This window comes from Dicentrarchus labrax, unplaced genomic scaffold, assembly GCF_905237075.1.
Source record: "Dicentrarchus labrax unplaced genomic scaffold, dlabrax2021, whole genome shotgun sequence".
NCBI lineage: Eukaryota > Metazoa > Chordata > Actinopteri > Moronidae > Dicentrarchus > Dicentrarchus labrax.
This window is the reverse complement of record NW_026136715.1, coordinates 19,253,155-19,279,304: the sequence shown is the minus strand read 5'-3', so window position 1 is coordinate 19,279,304 and position 26,150 is coordinate 19,253,155. Positions and strand designations below refer to the sequence as shown.

At 37.8% G+C, this 26,150-nt stretch overlaps 2 pseudogenes; both read right to left on the bottom strand.

Moving 5' to 3' along the window:
* Nucleotides 1-4,553: 4,553 nt before the first annotated feature.
* LOC127377253 (taste receptor type 1 member 1-like) lies at nucleotides 4,554-8,454 on the bottom strand (annotated as a pseudogene).
* An 8,013-nt stretch (nucleotides 8,455-16,467) lies between these two features.
* LOC127377251 (taste receptor type 1 member 2-like) lies at nucleotides 16,468-24,906 on the bottom strand (annotated as a pseudogene).
* Nucleotides 24,907-26,150: the final 1,244 nt, after the last annotated feature.

The window sequence follows — 26,150 nt, the reverse complement described above, 5'->3', positions numbered from 1 at the left end:
TGTTTAATCATAAACCAATGTGTAGGAGAAATTCAAATGTGCTGGTGGTGAGGACAAGTCGAGGGAACACTAAAGTTGTTGGAATTCATCCTCTGGGACCCTCGGATGTTATAAATATGTTAGCTTATAAATGGAGTCTGCCAGCACCCACGACAACACAAAGTTTAAAGTCAAAGCTAAAATATCTGCAAACCTTGTGATATATATTGTGATTGTGCATTGTGGTTTTTATCTGGCTAACGTGGATGAATTGCTAACGTGGATGAATTGCTAGCTAGCTAGCTGTAGCAATTGTGTGGATATGTGAGTTGATTAACATCAGCTTACAGAACTTCTCCCCAAGCTGACATGCTCCATGATATGTTATCCTAAGCCAAGCTGGGGTTGGCCGACTGGCTGTTGCTTGGCTGCACGGTGTGGGTCTGGCATTGGTTGCTTCGTGGTGTTCGCTGATAGGGTAATTTGCAAACAACAAGCTAATATGAAGTTAATGGTCCAAATAAAATATAGGAACATTGCGGATATTAACAGTTTTCTAAATGTGATTGCAATTTATCTTCCAGCATTCCTTCTAGTGTATGCCACTTTTGGCCAATGCCCAGGACTGTGTAGGGGAAAGTGGGGTAAGATGAGCCATTTTATTTAGGATCACTACATCAAGGCAATCATAGTTTTGTCACTAACTAATATATCTGCATATATTTCAGGATGTTGTGCATCCCTTCAAACAAACATAATGAGTGTAAACATAACTGTTGTGATAATATAGCATGTCCAAAAAAAGTGGTCTCGTTACCCCGTGTATGGGGTAAATTGAGCATAGGAGCGGGGTAAATTGAGCCGTATCCCTACTAAATCCACTTTACCCATGTGGGTCTTACATTCACAGACTCCATGAAATGATGCCTTCCTCCTAATTATTTGGTCACATGATCAATGTTTTTTACCATTTCCTAGCAACAGGGGGTGGCTCAACTTACCCTTTGGCTCAACTTACCCCACTCTCCTCTACTGAGCACAGGCAACAGGACGCTGACTGGAGCCCAAAACAGCCACTAGTGTCACTAGCAAAACATCTATGATAATCCTTTATTAATCAGTTCAAAAATGTATATTCACTGGAATCATATATATGTATCATCAATATAGTATTAACTTCCATTAACCCAAAAAATACACATTTATACATTTGATTAAATTCCTTACAAATCTTCCCTACATATGTTATATGAGTATGGGCAGTAAACTGCTACTTGCCTGCTTGGCAGAGGCACACAGTTGGGGGTGGTAATTCCAGTCTGATGATACATTATTTTATTATAAGAACTAAAACACGCTGTTGAGCTGTTGTTAGATCACACAGGATATAGTCACAAGCAAATACACACAAGTTAAATTAATTCACCCACTATCTTTGGTTTAGGCTAAAAAGCCACCTCCTCTTACAAAGGATGCCTGCACGACTGAACATTGAACCACACAGGTAATTTGAAATAGACAAATTTGCAATCACTTGGCAGGTGGAAGTGATAAATGGCAGAACTCTCACCAGAATTTGAATACAGGCAACCTTGTGGTGGAAGGGCGGAACTACTTGTTCTGCTTGTTGGCAGGGATAGGCCTTCATCAAGTGAGACAGATTGAGATACAGTTTAGAAAAAAATTGTGAATCAGTTATTAGATTTAACCATGTCTTGGCATAAAGACCAAATATCAAATTAAGTCAGATCAAATCAAATCAAATTCATCTTAAATTTTTCACAAACATCAATATAAGTATAATGTGTAGTTAAAAGCTACATTGCCACGGACCAAAATTGTACAATAGAAATATTAGTTTATGATTTATTATGGAACTCACATTGGTCTGAAAAGTTTGCATACTCTTCTTTACTCATAGTTTATGTATATAAGAAATATTAATGGACAGTAAGGTGATATATTTGCACTTTGAGGTTAATGACTTTATAATCAACAGTGTGGCTGGTACCGAGACATTTTAGTTTTTTAGATGTTATGACTTTGTCTGTCTGTCTGTCCATGTTAAACATTTCTGACATTCTTCTCAAATTAATTTCCAATCACCAATGCACCATCATTTTAAGCTCTCAGAGGTACTCCATCCTGAAACATGTTTTTTGAGCTTTAAGCTAAATTGTGTGACTTTACTGTGTTGAAACACATAATACTAGTGTTAATATTGACATTCTTACCAGATTTATGACAATCTGCATTTCATGGGTTGGGAATGATTCATTACACCATTTATTTTCTTAAATCACCCTGAATCTTGCAAGGCCAATACTGAAATAGAGTTGACCGTTTGGGACTACTTTACCTCATGACATTTATGTAAAAGAATAGTGTTAATGCCTTTTAATCAGAGGAGGGCCACCCACAAAGTTTATGCTAGCTTTTACTAACCCTTTGCGTAGTATTTTTATATTTCGGCGCAGTCTTTCAGATTTGTGCATTAGTAGCCCTAGACTGCAATCTTTACCTTGATCCCACACACTGATAGTTGCCCCAAAGACACACACACACAGGACAGTTACAGCTTGTACACAAAGGCTGTCTGAGCAGCGTGTGGCGTTTACGGCGCATGACGGCTGTGTCTGACACACAGGCAGCATTCACACCGAGAGTGTGTCGGCTGTGTGGCTGCCAGCCCTGTTTCCACATACACTTTTCTTTGTATAATGTCCATGAAAAATCTAAAATTTAATTTGATTTCATTTCATTTACAATACATATGTATATATTTATCTGTCAGTGGGTGGGATATATTAGGTAGCAAGTGAACATTTTGTCCTCAAAGTTGATGAGTTAGAAGCAAGAAAAATGGGCAGTGTGAGGACTTGAGCAGCTCTTGTGGGGTGTTCCCGGTCTGCAGTGGTCAGTACCTATCAAAAGTGGTCTGCTGGTTCTGATAGAAAGGTGTCAGAACACACAGTGCAACACAGTTCTTTGCGTATGGGGCTGCATAACATTATGACCACTAGGGTGCCAACGTGGTCATAATGTTATGGCAGATCGGTGTATTTATATTTAGTTTAAACATAAATGTGAAGAGTGGTAACCAGAAAGCACAGGTTGTTTGTTTACCCAACAGACAGCGCTTTGGAAAGATACTGCCCTTCAACCAGTTCACTTCCGAATATTTTTTCACAATTGAAGTCATTGAAACTGGATGGAAATATGTGGATATGACTACCAATAGATCCTTTTCACTGTCCTTTTTTGCTGGGAGACGCTTGTGGCTCTAAGACGTTCCATTTAATGTCCTGAGGCTGCTACATAACACACATCCTAATACATATGTGTATGAAAGTATAGTGTACTATGTTACATCCTACAGTTGTATATGTTTCAGTCCATATGACAACAAACACATGTTATCTTAGTTAGATTTAGTTATTCAAGTGCAAAGGAACAGGTTATCATAACAGCTCTTTTTTTGTGTATCAGTATATTTCTGACACAGAATTTATTTTTCATGTGAACAGTGTGGATGATTCGGTACTTGTCAAGCAAGGCCAGAAAGGTCTGGCATTAAAAAACATACAACTCTAACTTTATCTGTGATATTTGGTTGCTAATTTAGAAAGTAAACCATATCCACTCCATCTCAACATTTGGGGAATTGCTTATGCACTTTGTTAATGTGAGTTAGATGAGAAGGCCATACTACTCTCACTGTTTAAGTATGAGGCTAAATCCAGTAGATGGATAGCTTACCATAAAGACTGAACAGCTGCTGCTAACCAGCAACATGAGAGTTTACTAATGAATACGTTATAGTTTGTCTGTTGTACAACAAACAAAAAGAAAAGCTGTAGCTTCATATTTAAATGAGTGGTGTCAATCTTTTATCTAGCTCTCCCCAAGAACACAAATAAGCGTATTTCCCCCAAAAAAGTATTCCTTTAATGAGGCCAAATTAGCAATATCATAAAAAAGGACTTATCCTATCACAGTAGTCAGAGGAAGGCAACATTCCTCATCATTGATTAAAGGTATCAGCAATATACATAAAGACTACTACTCCTGAAAAAGAAACTGCAATACAATATGCATAAAACATTTGTTTACAACTTACAATTTACCTGTGGCACACCAGTTCCTCTGTCTAACGCAACACATATACTGGAAGCTGCTACTGGCTAATTGTTTTGGTATAAGTCTGAATGAGGCCTTGGAAGTACTGCTGTGTGTTTTTGTGGGGTTGGAAAATAATGATGTAACATTTTGGGAGGAAATACCACAACAGAAAGGAGTAGAGACTGGAGAGTATTGCCAGAGCATTGAGAGTTAGGATGTACTTTCCACGGTAAAACAAGCACTCAGTGGCAAAGATGATCCAGGTGAGGATGAGCAGGAGCAGGCAGAAGGTTATTGCTTTGGCCTCATTGTAATTTTTTGGGAGGTCTTTTCCCATGTAGGAGAAAATAAAGCAAAGGGAGCACAAAGATAAAAGTAAAACCACAGAAGTAGAAGTTGCTTTAAAATTAATGTCACAACCAAGTATGATTTTGTCTGGGTACCAAACTGTCTCATTGTAGGGCTTGGGTGGGACACAAGAATATGCAATAAGAAGTAAGAGTGCCTGAGTAAGAAATGCCACAGTGATGACCAGCCATTGTCCATGATATTTCATCCACCAACTGTGGAGCTTGGGGAACTTGGCAGCTATTTTGAAAATGCAAACAATTTGGAAAGAGCGAACCACAAAACATGCCAGACAAACAGTGTAGAACAAAAGAAATGGCAAGAACCTTAAGATACAAAAGGAAGTTGTTGGTTTACCAAAGTAAAAGAACACACTAAAACTACACAGACCGAGGCAACCTAAAATTAGGAAGCACATTGGTCCCCCAGCAGATCTGACAACAGGGGTGTTGTAGTTGATGGCAAAGAGAACGGACATGGCTAGTGTGAGACCCATCAAGGTGCAGGCCCCGACCATGATCACTATAGCCCCACTGTCTGTGAATGGGATGTACTCCACCACCCGCAGACTGCATGATGTACTTCCTTCTGCAGACCATTCTGTCTCCTTACAGTTGATGCACTTGTAGGGATCCTCTGTTGTACATGAAAGAGGGATAATTTGTCAATAAAGTTAGGGTTAACTTTTGAAAAATCCTATCTGGGTAAAGAGAAATCAGTTTAGGAAGGAGAGTTAGACCTGTGCCATTGTATCTACTGACACAAAGGAGGACAGATAGTCAATAAAGTTAGGGTTAACTTTTGAAAAAAGGTCATACAGCTGAGGAAGCAATGTTCCAGTTTTCATTGTTTTATACTTGATTATCCTAAGATGATATATGGGAATCTTCTGTTTTACATGACAAAGAGACAGATGTTGTTGTTCATAGTGATAACCAACCAAATACAACCCATGTCCATGTGATGCAGAAGACACTAGCAAAACCAATCCTATTCATCTTTTACTTATTAAGCTTGAGATTAGTTGTCATTTTATTTGTCAGAATGGAAATGAAAGCCTATAGCCGTGTCCAATTAACACAAAATTATTGTTAAACCCTCTTATATTAAAGGCTTAAAAATAGTCTAAAATGAGAACACCATCAGTGTCTGAATGACAGCACTGCTTTTAGTCCACTGTTTTAGTTTTCCTTTCAAGTATATTAATTTACCTGTCCTGTTGACATAAGTTCCATTCCGACAGATTTGACAATTGAAGCAGCATTTGTGGATTCCAGTTTGCTTTTTTGCATATCCTTCAGGACACTCTGGGGAACACAGTGAAGTTGGCATCTGTACAAGACAAGTATATAGCAAAAAATGTAAATAAAAGGATGGAGGGAATCCATAGGAGAAGTCACTGCAGTATTTGCAGTTTTTAAATGTCTCAATGTAAAACGTGAACACCCTAGACACTGAGCAATATGTTTATTTTTTTGATAATGTGTTTAGCCACTGTCACTCCTATTACCAAAACCATGTGTCTCTGGATACAATTACCAAGGGGGAGGAAACAAAATACAGCATTTTTAATCACCATACTGTTTTAAGTATATATCTATATATATTTAATAATAAATATGAAAAACAACTTACTTCTCCCTTTGTGTACCACTGAATTTTGGTGTTGTTGATGAAAGAATGGACTGATGGGTGAAAATTATAAAAGCCGACCTCCTCTGCATCACCACTGTGGTTCCAGAAAACTATGGAATAGGATCCAAACTTGGGGTCACCATTCTCATCAAACTTCACACTCCAGTTCAAAAGTGTAAAGTTTGACTTCTGCAGCTGTGCTAGAACCTGATGTGGGTACACAAAGTCCAGATGACCTTTACTTCTTTTGATTTCATACTGATTAAATAGATAAAAGATAAAATATTTATCAGGAGGGGGAAGTTGTTATGTTATACTCCCCTTTTGGCCCTTTGATACTGTACATTGTAGACCATTCCTATTTCAGAAATGTCTTTCCTGATATTTCAGTGCCAATGCAATGTTTGACAGGAAGTATCAGCTTTAATTTTACATTGAGGATGTAAAGTTAGATATGATACAGTATTTATGTCATGACAAAACATATGTTAGACTAGTATTTTGAGTAATAACTTAACAGGTTAGACTGTCATAATCATAAATGTGAAAAATTCAGATGGTTAAATTAACTGAATTATCAAATTATTTGTTTACTTACCATATGTGGGTACACTGTAATATTGCCATTACATCTGCCAGATCCACATTGCAAAGTGTTGTGTAAGGCATGAGCAATGGCGTATACAGCAGAATAAACAGGAAAAGAGAAAGATGGGTCTGCAGCAATGATATCTTCTGCACTCAGGTTACTGCAGTTGCAAACCTGATTACAAAACCTCTCTGGTTCTGCATTTTCACAATGATTCTGGATTTTTGACGAATAGATAAAATCACTGAAACCAGGTATGGTCACTACCGGCTGAGACACCCCAAGAACAGTTCCAATATTTTTGATTCCTTTCTCCTTGGGAAGTCTCTTGTTTAAGGACCAGGTGTCCGCTGCTATCCACACCTTGTTTGTGATATTCAGTTGTATTGCGGAATCAATGACAGCTTCAGCAGTACTTTTTGGTGCAAAAACAATAATAGTGTGTATTTCATGTGCCTCTATCTGTTTGAACATTTGGTAGTAATCCGTATATACATTGAGATCTTTGATGTAGGCCAGGCAGATCTCAGTGTCCTTAATCCTCTTTATGAACAATTCCCGTCCATCTTTGCCATAATCATTCTCACTGTTAAGGAAAGCAACCCAGCGCCAGTTGAAGTGCAGTGTGATGTTAACAATCACATCTATGACTTGTTTATTTGAATGTACTGTTCGCAGGAAAGAGGGGAATTTCACTTTCTCTGAAAAGGCAGAGGCAGCAGCTCCGTAACTGACCTGATAAAATAGTGTTTGAGAAATGTACATTATTTTCAGTGACAATGAATTATCAAAAGTTCAATTCAATTCAATTCAATTTTATTTGTATAGGGCCAATTCATACAGAAGTTATCTCAGGACACTTCTCAAATAGAGCAGGTCTAGACTGAACTCTTTATAGTCAACTCAAAAGTTTTAAATATCATGTCCTATAAATTGACAGATTTTATATCTGGGAAAATTTTTTGTCAAACTTACCATAGTAATGAGATCCATCATGAAAAGTGGGGCCAGAGTCAGGGTGTCAGTGCTTGAAAAAGGGCCTACCACTGCTATCACTTTGGACAGATTCTTGTGTGGTTCATCCCAAGGTTGGATCAAGCCATTGTCTGAGATAAGTTTGAAAATACCTGGGAAACTCTGTGTATCTGAGCAGTGGTCAAATATTTCATAGCCGAGAGACACATTTGGGAGTAGGTTGGTAGAGTTATTGATTTCCTCTACAGTGAATCTCATCAGCTGAAACCTCCGATAATGTGAAAGAATTAAGGATTTACTGAGAATAGAGAAAAGACAACAGGAGAGTAGGATTACATTTCAGTTAGCATTATCAGTCTTCAGACCTCTACACAGATATGGATGTTACAAAAGGGGATTTCATGGAGCAAGGACAGGGGTCAGATAAAATTTACAGCAACTTTGATTATCATGTAATTAACTGGATTGTGTTGGGGGGGAAATGCGCTATTAAGAATTAGCTATTGACCTTGCCTTTGGGGTAAAGCTATTAAAACGTAAAAAAGGGAATAATCTGTTACACTAAGAGTTTGTAATAAGTTTCAACTTGAGAAAGTATTTACTGAGATTTATTGTGAAACTCACCTGGTGCAGTCGATGGCTTCTGGTCTGTCATGATAAACAGGGGCACTGACATGATGAATATCAAAAAGTCCACCTATCAAATAATCTCCTTCCAGCTGAAACTCTGAGGCTGGGACAGTGTTTTGAGTAAAGGCATGTAAAAGATATTCAAGTAGACACAGAAAAGCAAGAAAATATTTCATTGTTGTAGGTTACCATTTACCAAATTGATGTGAACTCTAATTGGATTAGCCGTTCAATAAGCAATGTGATGCTCGTAACGGCTAACCCCCAGTGTTCATTTCCATGCACTTGGAAATGCATGACTTGAGATGTCCTAAATACATATCTGTAAATGATTGGAGAGGGTTACACAAATCAGTATGCAAAAAGCATCTATGCTGCACACACTCTTTGTGATGACTACAAACAGAGTTTAGCAATATTTAACTATCATGAATAAATCTGGTTATCCTGGATAATCTTCATAGCAGCCCCTGGTGTCAACATGAAATGCCAAATAGTTTTAAGAAGGTTTACTGGGAAAGTCAGCAGTTGATTTTGGCTCCTGCCAACCTTCAACATTACCTGTGAAATCTCTCTGTTAACCTGGACATGCACCGTTGCACTTTTAAAATCATCCACCTGCCCACGTGTTTTTTAAAAGCTGTATTTTAGATGGTTTGTCAAGATATTTTAGCCATTATTAACTGCTCTCCGTCTAGAGCCACTGTTCACCCCCTTTTAAAGAAGCTGTTTTAGGTAACATTAGACTCATCTCCACCTTTTTTATCAAAGATTTTAGAAAAGATTCTCTCTCCTGATTTATTTTATGACTTACAGTCACACCATAGAGAATTTTGTGACTACACAACACTGAGACTGCCCTGGTCAAGGTCATGACTAAAATGCAATTGAATTGAATTGCTATGTAGATGACACCCAATTGGATTAAGCTATACTTCTTTGTGTGTTACCGCCATCAACCAATCAGTAGAATAGTTAGAATTCTCGTTGCCTGCTTGGGCATGCACGTTTGCATACTCTTGAGCAGTGGCAGTCCTTCCAACAGGCGACATAGGCGCTTGCCTAGGGCGCCACCTAGTGAGGGGCGCCAAATATGCGGCGGGAAAAAAATTATAATTAAAATGATAATGTCTATTTATTTTTTCAACAGTTTTTGCCATCCCTGTATCTACAACAATAGTTTGACATACAAAATAAATTAAACTTAAGTAAAAGAAATAACGTCACAACATGCTAGCGCGCACACTGATGCGCAGTCGGTCGCTCAGCTGTGTGTCGACGAGTTACTATGGTTACAGCTACAGTCCATGGAAAATGAAACGGCAAAAGCAATCTGGGGCGCACTTTCGAAAGTGCAGAAAAGAAGAGCAGGAGAAACGTGCAAAAAAGAAAGGTACGTAATTTTGGTTATATATTCATTAAATTCACCGAGGATTCATGATATAATCATGCTAGCTAACAGTAGCATCATGTCATCTTACTAGTAAGCTAACGTTAAGTAGCAGTGAGGGTGTGTGACGTCCCGCTTCGTTCGGCTAGGTTTGGTCGTTATTAACATGCAGTCAGCCCAATATTGTCATAATAAGACTGTCATAAGACTGGTTCAGACTGCTTGCCTGGGTTGACATTGACTGGCTGGTTATATTTCGAGAAAAACACTAACGTTATACAAGTTGATGCTAGCTACAGTATATAGCACTTTGCATCTCATTGTGTGCTATGAAATTAAAAAATTTTGTGGATGTGAAAAGTCTATTATTACTGTCCATATAGCAAAATTAGATTAGATTCAGTTTTGGATTAGTTTTAACTTTACTGTCAAGTTCAAGTACCGTGAAATACAGTTTTACATCTAACCAGAGTAAAGTGCTGAGTGAGTCAGTGCCTCATATGCAGATGAGGATATCAACATGTGGACTTTATAGACAGAGGTACAAAAGACGAGCATATGTTATATACTGATGCACAGAGATAAGTATAAGTTACATACTGATGGAATATTGTATCAAAAAAGTTGAGCATAATAATAATAAATGATATATACAGGTAGAGTTATGTTTATGCAGAGAGGTATGCACATAGAACTGTGAGCATATGGGACTAAGGCTGTGTCCGAAATCACTCACTACTCCCTATATAGTCCACTATGTTGGACTCCCTATGTACTGACTAGGGAGTAGGGAATGAGTGGGTGATTTCAGACACATCCTAAGTGAATTTATATTAAAAGAATGTCAAAATTAAAATGCTTAGCAACTGAATAATAATATCATTTGAAAAATGGAAATTATTTACTCTATGTTGATAATACACTTGTTTGTTATATCATTTTAGATTCACTATTAAAATATTTGGGACCACCTGCAGCTGAATCATCAGCCAGGAACAGCCATGCACCTCAGCTGCTCTGGTTTCCTCAGGTGAGTTTAATGTGTCAGGGAATGTTTGTGATGATAAAAATGTATTGACTTACGTGAAAATGACAATATGTTGTGCCATGTCTCACCCAGTCAATGTATTTGCTCTTGTGTGTTCCCTCTATGTTTATGGACCTAGAGCCACCAGAAGAGACACAACAAGAGTATGCTGCTCTTCCTGCCAACCTCACCCTGCCTGTTAAAAATATGTTTAAAAGTTTATTTTTTGTATGTTTATTATTGAACAGGTTTATTCTTTTGCACATATTGTTATATTGTTTGTATTATTATTGTTTAAATAAATGTGCAGTTCTTTGGAAATGAGTTATTTTCTCGTGGGGATGGGGCGCTATCAGAAAAGCTCGCCTAGGGCACCAAATGGTCTAGGACCGCCCCTGCTCTTGAGCATGTGGCAATTCAAACAAAACAGGGACCCATACTAGTACTTAAAAAAATTGCAGTTGCAGAATGTGACAAGAAAAGTAAACATAACTTCAGTTAAACATTTGTAACATTGAGGAACCATAGGTCAACAGCATCCTCAACTTCTTTTCACACTTGTAAGGCTACTTGGTCATTCATATATTTAAACTGAAATAACTCAAATGGTTTTAAAGTGCACATATGAATTATCTGGAAAGAACTACCACAGATTATCTTTTCATTTTAAAATTTAATGAAAGTTTTGCTATAGAGATGAGCTATGGGATCAAGGGATGAACTGAAGATGAAGTACAGATGATGTTGTTAGATCACATAGGGTCACAAACAAATACATACAAATAAATTGATTAATTCAACCTGGTATCTTTGGTTTATGCTAAAATGCTACATCCTCTTACAAATGAGCTCTGCATGACTTAAGCTTTGGCCACACAGTTCATTTGAAAGGAGATCATTTGCAATCACCCTGCGGATGAATGCAATAGATGCCCAGACCATTGCTGGACTCTCACGAAAGTTTGAATCCAACCTGCTAATGAAAGGGCGGAACCCCTCATTCTGCTTGGTAGGAAGAGATGGGTCCTCATCTGCGGGAGAGTTATGTTATATGGTGGTTAATAAAAAGTAAAAACTAAACTACTTTACAGTAAGGTTGGTGTATAATAGTCACTGCTGTGAAATGTTTGCCCTCAAGAGATCACTAACTAATCAGTAGTGTAGCTAGTAGTGTGACATTTTGTTTTTTTAAGTTGAGCAGTATGAATTGAAATTGAAATTAAAAAAGTCAATGGTATGGCAAAGGCCACTTTTGTCCTTGATGCTTATCTTCCAAATAGTGTCTTGTGACCATATTCTAATTTAAGTATCCCCTAACCCTTATTTTATATTCCATCCCTTTCTCTGCTTAACTGAGCAGTACAGTTGGACAATCTGATGGCCACCTTCCCATTTACAGTTAGGATGCACTCATAACACATTTCTGTGCTGATACAACTGAGTACAAAAAATTAGTGACAGTATGCTTAAACTAAAATAATAGAAATAGAAAATATATTTTTTTTATGTTAATTGTTTATAGGAAACTGAGACAAAATAATGATTACACTTTTGTTAAAGAGATCAGATGTTAATATAAATGAGTTCTCAGCTAGAAATTATGAGCCATCCATTGCAGAGAAGTAACACCATGTGTTTGGAATTATAAATAATTGATGCTAAATAATAATATTTAATTTCCTCTTCTTTCTAGTGCTAATAATCTGCCTCTTGTGTGCTGAAAGTGGTCCCACGGAGAGATGACACAGGGGAGAGGACATGAACATTTCCTCCAACACCAATGGCACCAACACGGTAAATGTCTTCCTGATTTAGAATCAAGATACCAAGACATTCTCTGCCAAGAAAAAACAACAAAAAAGAGTTAAATATGGAATGCACCTAATAAAATTTTTATCAAAAGCCAAAAGTTTAGAGCTATACACAAACTGATGTCAGCTGGTGTGTAATGTTCTCTTCAACTATGATGGTTGAATTCATATGGTACACAAACATGAAATTTATCTGATGTTGTTTTGCTGCTTTTATGTTTTTATGTAAAGTGTCTTTGAGTATTTAGAAAAGCGCTTATGAATAAAATGTATTATTAGTGTGCCTGAAAAGCCCACTACTATTATTGCTCATACTTATTATTCTTCCGTATCGTTTTTCGGTCTACTCCTCCCACAGTTTTGGTTGCACATACACAAAAAAGGTATCAAAACGTGCGGCTCGGCCGGGACATTAGTGCTATGGCTTTTCTTAAGCGTTTTGCCAAACAGTTTGCCGATAAATCGCCACAAACCAGGCCAAAAAATTTATGGGTGTGTATTCTACATAAAACACATTTGGATGGCCAGTCAAAAAACTTTTTTTCTCAGTTTCACTGTTAGTGTAGTTACTGCAGTTCTGCTTTGTAGGGCAGAATACATTAATCAAACTAAGGTCCCATTCAACATCTGGACAGCAAACTACACATTGAGTCTGGACCAATGGTCTGGACCCTAACTTGAAAATCAGGTTGAGGGTGGTGTTTCAAAATAAAAGCCTACAACGTCACAACGTTCATTGTATGTTAACAGGCAGGGGGTCTGGTGGCCACTGCCTATGACTGCACATTAAGAATAGTTATGTTTTACTCATTAATATAACTATTGTTATCAGTGTTATTGATACCATTGCTTATTATTGTTATTATTATTATTATTATTGTTACTATTATTATTACTACATAGTTATTATTCCCATCATTGTGGTTATTACCTTTTTAGTTACTTTAGCAATTTGAATTAAACCATGATGCTTCCTGCATAATCCCAGGACAATATTATGCCAAGCTCCATTTAAGAAATACCATATATTAACAATTATTTGCATTTACATAAAAGCACATAACTGTAGAAACACAAGGAAAAAAACTCATCATATCTCAACTCTCAATAGGCAATAGGCATCAATATAAAACATAAATACAAACTTTTTGGCCGACTTTGTCGCATCAACTCGTTACCAGCCTCACTATTTCAGTGAGAGAAGATCGTGGGAATAGATGGAAAAAACAAGATTTATGATTAAAATATGTGGTGGTTGGTGGATTATGCGTACGCCAAATTAAACACAGGTAAGAATGCTGATTAACCGTGTATTATGTGTGTGTCATGGTGAAGGACAGAGGAGAGAGGATACAATAAACAGAAAAATATAGGTAAATATAGACGCACCCTCTCTGCCCTCTGACCTGCCTCTTTGCCCTCTCAACTCTGTCCTTCGTACGTCATCACCATAACAACAAGTGGCTCTCGTGTTTCATGACTTGATTTGACATTTAATAACTTTGATTGGAGGACAGTTACGGGACGAATCTAATTGGCTCTTTGTGTTTTGGCTCGATTTAAACATTTTCAAATAAATAATATGACATGAAATTACTGAGTAGTGTCAATGTGTTGTGGTTCACATACACCAAGCATTAGGCTAGCAGTAAAGTATAGCTGGTTGCTAGGCAGAATTTTCAAAATATTTCTAATATTGCAAACTGTCAATGCTACATTTGCTACAACAGTCTATTTGTTCTCTCATATGAACACACACATGTTGAAAGCTTGATCTGTGATCACATACCTAAGCAATGGTAGAGGTCATATACTGTAAACTACTCGGCAGTGTCAATAATGTATGGACCAGAGTCACAGGCCAGAGTCAGGCACACTCAAGATTTCTTTAGGAATTTTCTAGTTATTATTATTATTATTATTAGTGCACAGAGAGACCAGATTGATATACACGCAGACTGCAGACATGGGGGTGTCTGTCTATATATCTATCTATCTAGACCCAACTTATGGTGGCAGTTTTATGCCTATCTTATGAAGTGTCTATACTGCATGGTTCAGAGCATGGTATTGGTAATTAGCTGACATGGTCAAATAAACGTATAGGTGGCCCACACTGCAACACTACACAGTGTGCACATTTCCTTATTGAATGGGTGTAAAGGTAAGTAGAAAAGTTGGTAAAATGAGGTGTGTTTATTATTATATTTTTCCGGGCTTTTTTATGCCCTTATTGGGGCAGTGACAGCTGAAGATAGCCAGGTAAGGGGGAGAGAAAGAGAGCAAGCAGATGACATACAGCAAAGAGCCACGGGCTGGAAAGGCCACTGCGTTAAGGACTTAGCCTTAGTACACTGGACACATGCTCTGCCAGGTCAGATACCCAGGCGCCCCAGAGGTTTGATTCTGGGATAACTTCATTCAAAGGTATACAGCATGCTCAAGACAAGACACATATTAAAACAGTCCAACAATAAACTTTCAGAAAATTGCAGTAAGACATTAAAATAAGAAGTAATCATATTATATTTCCCAAAAATGAGACTTCATGTGTCCACAAAGATACAGAAACAGTACAGTAGATCTAAGTAGCCTTTATTTAGTACTCTAGGTTAATCTTAAATTTATATTTGAACAAAGTTGTGCACAGAAACAAAATCTGAACCTGTACAACATGTGCACAATAACCCTGACATCTTGCACCCTTTAATCTCAATACACAAAGTTAAGTTACACAAGTACATTGAAAATAGTGTAGCCAGTAGCCAGTTTCACAGTGAGGTGGTGCCTTCAAATGGTGACATTACTGTTAAAGCAGCCTCAAAAAAATAACTCCTTTGGGTGTGGATGATGTGTACAAAGTTATTTAGAAAACAATCAGGGCTACACCTAAAAACATATTTCCATTATGTCTGTTGAGTATACATCTTTATTTACGTCATCAAAAAGGTAACATGGAAATCCATCTAGCTAGTTCTTGAGCTATTTCAGTGTGGACAAAAGTGTGACCAGATTGACCAACAGGCCAACATTGGGATGCCTAGAGCTATGCTACTAGCTACTGGAAGTAAAGACTGACAAGTCATGGCTGCTCAGATTTTTAGCCAAGCTAGCAAGGCCAAAAATCTGGCTTTATGGATGGCAGTGTCGGCCTGGTGGGACAAATATTAATGGTGCCAGGGAATGAATCGTAATAACTTTGTCGATCCCCTGACTAAAACTGTGACGATAGTAAACATTATAACTGCTTAGCATCAATATGTAAGCATTGTAATTGTGAGCATGTTAGCGTGCAGTGTATGTTTGTTTAGCTTTTGAAGCCAGAAGCTCAGAGTAGGACTAAGGGATGTCAACCATCCTGGAAACAACAATATGAGTGTCTCTTGTATTATTGTATATAGTATAGCTAATTTCAAGATGCTTATTAATATATCCCTCAGTAAAACAACCAAATAACCAATCAGAAATATATGTAACATGCAACATTAGATTATATCGAAACAGAGACAATATTTAAACTATGTACTTTTTTGACCATCTACTCTAAATAGCCAAATTATTATAATTTCATTAGTATATTAGTATACCATCAGTTCTTCTGTATACAGTAATAGATATTCACTCGAGGCTGCTACTGGCTAATTGTTTTGGTATAATTCTGAATGAGGCCTTGGAAGTACTGCTGTGTGTTTTTGTGTGATTGAAAAATGATGATGTAACATTTTGGGAGGAAATACCACAACAGAAAGGAGTAGAGACTGGAGAGTACTGCCAGAGCGTTTAAAGTTTGGATGTACTTTCCACTGTAAAGCATGTTCTCTGTGGCAAAAATGATCCAGGTGAGGATGAGCAGGAGCAGGCAGAAGGTTATTGCTTTGGCCTCATTGTAATTTTTTGGGAGGTCTTTTCCCATGTAGGAGAAAATGAAGCAAAGGGAGCACAAAGATAAAAGTAAAACCACAGAAGTAGAAGTTGCTTTAAAATTAATGTCACAACCAAGTATGATTTTGTCTGGGTACAAAACTGTCTCATTGTAGGGCTTGGGTGGGACAAAAGAATAGCCAATAAGAAGCAAGAGTGCCTGAGTAAGAAATGCCACAGTGATGACCAGCCATTGTCCATGATATTTCATCCACCAACTGTGGAGCTTGGGGAACTTGGCAGCTATTTTGAAAATGCAAACAATTTGGAAAGAGCGAACCACAAAACATGCCAGACAAACAGTGTAGAACAAAAGAAATGGCAAGAACCTTAAGATACAAAAGGAAGTTGTTGGTTTACCAAAGTAAAAGAACACACTAAAACTACACAGACTGAGGCAACCTAAAATTAGGAAGCACATTGGTCCCCCAGCAGATCTGACAACAGGGGTGTTGTAGTTGATGGCAAAGAGAACGGACATGGCTAGTGTGAGACCCATCAAGGTGCAGGCCCCGACCATGATCACTATAGCCCCACTGTCTGTGAATGGGATGTACTCCACCACCCGCAGACTGCATGATGTACTTCCTTCTGCAGACCATTCTGTCTCCTTACAGTTGATGCACTTGTAGGGATCCTCTGTTGTACATGAGAGAGGGATAATTTGTCAATAAAGTTAGGGTTAACTTTTGAAAAATCCTCTGTGGGTAAAGTTTAGGAAGCAGTGTTCGATGTTTCATCTGTGTATGTTCTCCTAAAATGAACTTCATAATTACCAACCCTTTAGTTCATACTTAAACCTTGCTTTACAGTCTATAGTGATATACAGTAGACATACTTGTAACAAGACAAATAACTAATTTCTCTAGTTTAATTGGCATAAGCAGTGTGCAATCAACATGAAATGGGTGTTAAACCATCTTAGCCATGAAAAGCATAACAAGAAGGCTTAGCTGCTATTAAGTAAAGAATGACAGCACTGCTTTTACTTATCCTCTTCCTCTCATGTGTAATAATTTACCTGTGCTGTTGACATAAGTTCCATTCGGACAGATTTCACATTTGAAGCAGCATTTGTGGATTCCATCTGGCTTTTTTGCATTTCCTTCAGGGCATTCTTGGGAACACAGTGAAGTAGGCGCCTGTACAAGACAATCATATACCAGAAAAATAAATTTTAGTGGGAAATGTAAAAGGGTTTGAGGCAAAGGATGGAATATAGCAGTAATTAGGCCTACACTGCTTTTTGCAATCTAAACAGGATTTGTAAAATGTTATCAACATTGAATATTATATCTAGACATTCATCCACACACACCCCTGCAGAAATGGGAAAACCAAAACAACTGTTTTTTACCGTATAAACTCTTTGTAGGAAAACACTTACTTCTCCCATTGTGTACCACTGAATTTTGCTGTTGTTGATGTAGAAATGCAAAGATGGGTGAAAATTATAAAAGCCGACCTCCTCTGCATCACCACTGTGGTTCCAGAAAACGATGGAATAGGATCCGTGCTTGGGGTCACCATTCTCATCAAACTCAATGCTCCGGTTTAGAAGTGTAAAGTTTGACTTCTTCAGCTGTGCTAGAACCTGATGTGGGTACAGAAAGTTCAGATTAGTTGCATGTGTTCACAATGAACATATGATAAATCAACACACTATGCTGGCAGTTCCCAGTAAATAAAATTTGATACAGCAATGTTTCAACCTCACAGAGACCTAATGAGAATTCAGTTCCTCATGAGGCTTGACAAATATCTATTTGAGATGTTGAAATGTTCTTCTATTTAAACTTACTGGAATCATCTACCGTCAGTAAAGTGTTAATATCTCATATTTGATTCCTAATGCTTAACAGATAATATTAAGTTTTAATTTTATTATTTACACCTCTTATACATAATAACAAAACAGACCAGTATTTTGTGCTGATTGATCACTTTCAAATAGGCTTGTTTGTAAGATAAACTTGTCAGAAACAAGAATCAGACAGTAGGAATAGAATAAATGAATTCTTAAATTATTCGTATACTTACCATATGTGGGTACACTGTAATATTGCCATTACATCCACCAGATCCGCATTGCAAAGTATTGTGTAAGGCATGAGCGATGGCATATACAGCAGAATAAACAGGAAAAGAGAAAGATGGGTCTGCAGCAATGATAGCTTCTGCACTCAGGTTACTGCAGTTGCAAACCTGATTACAAAACCTCTCTTGTTCTGCATTTTCACAATGATTCTGGCTTTTTGAAGAATAGATAAAATCACTGAAACCAGGTATGGTCACTACTGGCTGAGACACCCCAAGAACAGTTCCAATACTTTTGATTCCTTTCTCCGTGGGGAGCTTCTTGTTTAAGGACCATGCATCTCCGGCTATCCACACCTTGTCTTTGATTTTCAGTTGTATTGCTGCCTTAATGAGAGCTTCAGCAGTCCATTCAGGAGCAAAAACAATAATGATACTTATCTTCTGTACCTGTATCTGTTTGAATACTGGGGTGTAATCTGTATTAGAATCGAGGGCTTTGGTGTACGCCAGGCAGATCTCAGTGTCCTTAATCATATTTATGAACAATGTCCGTCCATCATTTCCATAGTCATCATCAATGTTAAGGAAAGCAACCCAGCGCCAATTGAAGTGCTGCAAAATCTTTACAATCACTTCTATGACGTCTTTATTGGGATGCACTGTTCGTAAAAAAGAGGGGAAATAATTTTTTCCTGAAAAGACAGAACTAGCAGCTCCATAACTGATCTGTGAAAAGAGTAATGGATACATTGTATTATCAGTGAAATGGGGCACAACACACTCAACTTCTAAATATTCCTGAATCCTAAATACTTAAAATCATAAAGAGAATTTACAATATAAATTTACAAAATAATTTTCTGTGAAAATAAATTCTCAAAAATTAAAAGCTTGATATATAATTGTTTTATTATTTAATCTGGTAAAATATAGATTTAAAAAACTAAAGTTGGCAAACTTACCATGGGAATGAGATTCATCATGAAGAGTGGGGCTACAGTCCGTGTCTCAGTGCTTGTATAAGTGCCGACCACTGCTATCACTTTGAACAGATTCTTGTGTGGTTCATGCCAAGGTTGGATCAAGCCATTGTCTGAGATGAGGTTGAAAATTCCTGGGAAACTCTGTGTATCTGAGCACTGGTCAAATATCTGATAGCCAAGAGACACATTTGGTAGAATGTTGGTAGAGTTATTGATTTCCTCTACAGAGAATCTCATCAACTGAAACCTCCGATAGCTTGACAGAATGAAGGGCTGACTGAGAACAGAGGAAGGACAGTGATCCAAAAGAGGATTTCATGAAAGAAAGACTGAGGTAAATTATACGGACTTGATGTCCTTCAATTTTGACAATACTACTAGCTACAGTATATCCATTGACCTGTAGTTTGGGGCAAAACTCTTGAATTTGTTATAACATATTATCTGTTATACAAGGCTCTCTTCATTAGTTGAGGAAGTGTCCACACAGATTTGATGTAAGACTCACCTTGAGCAGTCAATGGCTTCTGGTCTGTCGTGATAAACAGAGGCATTGACATGATGAATATCAAAAAGTCCACCTATCAAATAATTTCCTTTTAGTTGAAACTCTGAGACTGGGATAGTGCATTGAGCCAAGGCATGTAGAAAAATCCCCAGTAAACACAGAGAGGCAAGACAGTGTTTCATTGCTGGAGTTACTATTTAACAGTCTGATCTGAACTCTAATTTGATTTGCCTCTATCTTTAGTAGGTTATTCGACACTGCCGGTGTCCCATAACAGTGATCAGTGATCATTTCCATGAATTTGGGAGTGTATAGAGGTAGATAGTTATAAATGGTGGAAGGAGAATATACAAATCAGTATGCAAAAATCATCCATACTGCTGTTGCAGTGATCCTGTGACATACACAAATTGTTCAACAATCATGAGCAAGCAAGTTTATTACTGCTATCATGAATAAATCTGGTGATCCTCGAAACACATTACACATTCATTCTTTTCGCAGAATTACCAACTTTAACCTTAACTTTATACTTATGTGTCACAAGTATAAAAATGAGAGATCTATTCATGAGGAGACATTTTCTGTTCGTTAGAACGTCTGGGCATTTTAGTATACCTTCTTCCAGCCAAGGTTTAAACAAGTAAGGGTAATAGTGCCCATGAGTGGTTTTAGAGCAATTCAAAGTGAAAGTTATACATGTCATCTGATGTGATGAGTGTCTGTAGAAAACAGCAACATGGAAAATTAGGTATTAGGTCAGTAACATGTTTGCTTGCACTTTTGAATGTGGCCCAAGATTATCGAAGTTAGTAATGACAGATAATTTCCAGCATTCTGATAACAATGGAGAAACAATATCAGTAACAGGTTTAGAAGTTTACTGGTTTACTGGCTGAGCACTTTGAAGACACAGTATATTTCTAACTAGAAGAGTGCCCTCAGTAGAGTGCGGATTTATGCCAGGCAACAGATGGTGCACCCACTGCAATGCCACCACAACTGCCACATGCAACCAGAGATTTGCAGTTTTGAGTAATGTTTTTTGCATTGTATAGTATAGTGTAAGATTTCTTATATAGATACATGCAACATTTTAATAGTGCTTTGTGTATAGTCTCAGTTTTCTTTGAGTTTTCTTGACCTCTTCATTATGGCAACTGTGTAGATGCATAGTGTGACATACAGAAGCAACATATTGGGTATGGAATTAATCAGATACTCCGGTTCAAGATGAGATGATTGTTTTCTATAGATGTCAGTTTTTGAGCCATGACAATGGTTACAATGTGGCCTGCAACCGACTAGGTAAGCCTTGTTTGTTGCCTAGCAGTTGTTGATAACTTCCAGCCTTACTAGCCAGGTACAAAGAGTGAGTAGTCAGCAGTTTGTATTAAACAGAGTAGTCAATAAAATAAAATATAAGAAAAGAGAATAAAAGAGGTTCTAATTAACTCAGTGGCCCTATTATCACAACTTAATTAAATGCATGATTGCAAGTAAAAAATTCTAATATATTGATTTAGATCAACTTGAACTAACATTTCTGCGTTAATTGGTTCAAAACAAAAGACAAGTTGTAATAGCTTAATAAAATTTGCTTGATTTTTCTCCACCTTGAGTTCAGCATTTCAAGTCCCCTACCAACTTACCTATCACATGCCTGGGCAAATTCAGACAGTTAAGACTGTGTTAGAGGACCTGTAGGCTGAGAGAATACAATATTCAAAGGACATGTTTGAGGTGAGTATCATTTTATTTGCAAATAAATTCTTACAAGAATTTGGGCATATTCTCAATTATGATTTGACCAGCAGTGGACTTGTGACTGAAGCTACATCTGTTAATACAGTTGATGGAATATGTTGTACTAATAAACATAGTTAAGGCTAATCATATTTAGCAGTGCAGTTTAGCCATTCTACCCCTTCAGTGTAGCATAGCAGTGGATAAGAATGATAAAGTTTTATTTGGCAAATCGGCTAAGTTTGAGAGAGCTTTTTATTTTAGCCATGTAGAGGAATAGCATGATACTTCTTATGTGTTTAGCTGTAAACTACATTGTTGTTTGTCTGTAATAAATTGGATAAATATTAATCATTTAGCAGGGTACTTGACTGGCCCGTCTTATTGTCTGATCTTTGGTTCCCTTATGCCTCTATGGAGAGCGACTACTTGGAAAAAAAATCTGAATTCTTCCGTTTGTTTGGTCAACAGATAAAAAAAGAATTCCAGAGAAAGTGGCCAGACTTGACCATTGCACACCAGAAATTATGGATGTAGTCTCATCAAGGACAGGAGCTACAGGAGTGACAATCAGACATATAAAAGACTCTTTCTCGAAGCATGAAAATTATTAGGCTTATCTTTGTTGACAGTTACCAGTTCAGATTATATTTAGTTAGTTACTTTCTTTTGATACTTTTTTTCCTTTTTCTTAGATAGCCCAATACAATTGACGTACACAGAGACGTAGCTATCCACTGCCTTGGAGAGAAGGAAGAGGACTGTTCTCAAGGAGTTTAGAGTAATTAATTCAAGATCTTGAAAGAACTTCACATTGGGAAGTGTAAATACACCGGGCAGAAACCTGCTCCTTGTCAATTAAGGTTTTTAGTATATTACACTTCTGGGCAGCTGTGGCTCAGAGGCAGAGCGGGTCGTTCCTCAATCGGAAGGTTTTGGTTTCGATCCCCGGCTCCTGGTGCCACATGTCGAAGTATCCTTGAGCAAGATACTGAACCCCAAATTGCTCCCGTGCATCGTTGTGTGAGTGTGTATGAATGTTAGTTTCTGTTCGATGGACTTTGCCATCACTGAGTGAATGTGTGTGAAAGGGTGAATGTGGCACGTAGTGTAAAAGCGCTTTGAGTGGTCGGAAGACTAGAAAGGCGCTATACAAGTAGAGGTCCATTTACCCCCCAATCTGTAATATCGTAACAATGGTCTATTCAGATTGGTGTTGACAGCAATCGCATGGGAAAATACTTTCAATATATTAATAAATCAATGTATTTTTTCTTTTAATTTGCTATACAAGGAAATAGTAGCATTTGAGGCAGGCCTCAACAAACAACTGATGAAAACTGCTACCATCGCTGACCAGTCCACCCCAGAATCTGACCATATAACAGCAACCATCATAGTCGAGGGAACCAAAATCCTGGAGGGCAAGGATATCCCAAGGTGCTGTGCTGTGCTGTGCTGACAGGAATCTGAGCTATTGGAAGTTAAATGTACATTGATATTGACAGTCTGCTGCTGTTTTTTTTGTAAAATTGATCTAAAAAGTCTTTCCTATAATGTGTAAAAAAGACTGCAGGGCATGAGAAGATTGGTGGCCATGTATGGGACAATTTAAATTTGTGTTGTTATTGTTTTCCAAGTTTTAAATCTTGTTTGTTATCGAATTAATTCATTTCTTACATAAACAAAATTTTAAAATGTGTTACTTACAGTAAGTACATGACACTTAAAATGCTTTTTAAATAATGTGAGGAAACTATTTGGAACAACTTAATTTTATGAGTAATTAACTTAAAAACTTATTTCCAATTATTAAGTAGGTGGTAATTAAAAGTATCCAACCCGAACAAATCCCACTCCTTCCTCCAAGCTTTCCTCCAAAGCCTTAGTGCAAGTTTGTACATACGTGGATATCCAAAAAAGGAGCACAGCACATTGTCATCGCTAACTGTATCCAGCTACCTCATGTCTCATTCATACATACTTCTACATACTAAATAGTTCCACAAATTAACAAATTCTCTCCAAAACAAAACAAACTACAGACCATCTTGCCATCTTATCACAGCAGCTGCAACGTCAAATTTCATATAGGGATCAATGAACTGGGATGTGAGTTTTCGGGAATTAGCCATTAAGTGAGAGATCCTTTGAAAAAAGCCAAACTTTTGACCTATTTGATAGCTGGGAGTGAGGGTCCAATGACTGTCAGTGATGCAGCATTTGCAGAGCGGAACAGTGTAGACCTGGAGATGAAGATGGAACACATGATTGATGAGGAGGTTGGCAGTTTCCGAGCCTGAAGAGTTTAGGGAGGGCCACAAAATGCACAGTTTTAGAGAATCTTTTGATGGTGGTGAAAATACCAGTGTTACCTTGGAAGGGGGAAAGTACGATGACAAAGTCGAGAGCAATGTGGGACTGTGGGTTTCATCGTGGCAAAATGTGGCCCTGGAGACACTGTAGCGGGAACTACCATAGAAGCGGTTTTGATCGGTCTTCACCAGGGGCTCAATCTCCCACGGCACTTTGGCCACCACAAAGACCGACAGTCTGAGCCGGGGAGTATGCTCAACAGGGGTAGGTGTGAAAGCAGGAGGGCTAGTAGGCTCCTGGGGGAAGCAAGGGAGGGGTGTGTGGAAATTAGGTCTCATGAATCATACTGTCCAAGGGTTTCTTGAAATATTCCATAGTATCCTGATAATGCCAGTGGAGGGTGAGGTGAGGGGTATTCACTTGGTTGCCTGCCAGCTACCACCTCACTGCAAGATGCCAGTACTATTAACTCAACTCAACTTGGTGTTTATATTTTCAAATTGTGCAGAGATTAACCTCATGAAAAGGGGAACCAAAGATTATCTTTTCATTAGTCAAATGCCAGCTGTATTTTGGCTGATGCAAAACCATGTTCCTCTCTTCTGGCTGTAGTACACTAGAGGACACAGTTTGCATAAACACCTGGTTTTCAGGCAAGGTTTAACACAAACTACCAATAGTCGAACCATTGGCAGTATGGACAGGGCTGGACCAGTGTCTTAAACCTGCATGCTATGCACCTCCACCATCAGGGAGTACTCATTCCTTGTCTTCATCATCTGATAGATCCATAAATTTCTCAAAAACCATAAAAGGTTGCGGTGCCCTGGGGGCTCACCTGGTGGCGCCCCATGTGCCAGGGCTTAGTCCTTGCTGCAGCAGCCATGGGTTCGACTCCTCCTACTGGTTCTGTCAAAATATAACGGCTGAACGGTTTTAAAATATTTTAAATACATATAAAAATTAGGTCTGGACAAGTTAACGCGTTATGATCGCGTTTTGAAAGTCTGTTGCTCACTGGCTCTGAATACACATTCAGACAAACCATGGGTCACAGGAAGTGAGTGGAGGGAGGCTTCAGCAGACTATGTTGGATGCAGCATGTGGGATAAGTATATATAAACAAAAGCAAGACAAGCTAACAAATGCCATAGCGAAGTGGATAGCTTCAAACTGCAGGCCGATTAGTATTGTGGAAGATAGGATTGCAACAAATGACGGCACATATGAGCCTCCCTCAAGACGCACCATCACAAGAAGAATGCACGAGTTGTATGAAAAGGAGAGGACTTCAAAAGCGACGGCGTTACAACGTGCACCAACGGTTGCTCTCACTGGAAACTACTGGACATCGCTGGGTAGCCATAATAACCTCGGAGTTACAGTGCATTATATTGATGGACAGTGGGAGCTGCATTCACATGCTCTGACTGTAATGAAAACAGAAGAGAGACATTTTGCTGAAATGTGCGCGGAACATTTTATTCATATTGCACAGCAGTGGAACGTTTCAAATAAAGTCAGCACACTTAGCACAGATAGTGCAAGAATTATTTTTACTGCTACTGTTCAAAGGAAATACTGCTGTTAAAAAGCATCTTATGTGTTTAAAGTGTAAAGTTGTATATAAGTGCAAACCAAATGTTATTGCACGTTAGTTCATAGAACAGTAGTTTTAAAATAAAAGTGAAACCACTACTTTTGAATTCATTATTGAATTTTGCATTATTTGTAGAAAACCATGCGATTAATTGCGATTAAAAATTGTAATCGTTGCCCAGCACTAATAAAAATACATGTATACATAGCAATGTGGGACTATATATGTATATATTGTATGTACAACATGCTCTTTTTTGGATATAGGATATATACAAACAGTTCAACAAGAAAATCACAGAACATTGAGGTAAGAAAATAAGTAAAAATAATCACATTATATTTCCAAAAATTTAGTCTGTGTCCATAAAGATCGAAAAACACAGGGATACAGGTACTGAGAAAAAATGGTGGCACAGTACATTAGTGCTAAGTAGCCTTTATTTATTACTTTATCTATTAATTTATATATGAACAAAACACAAAATCTGAATATGTACACCAATAAGTTCTGACATCCTGCACCCTAAT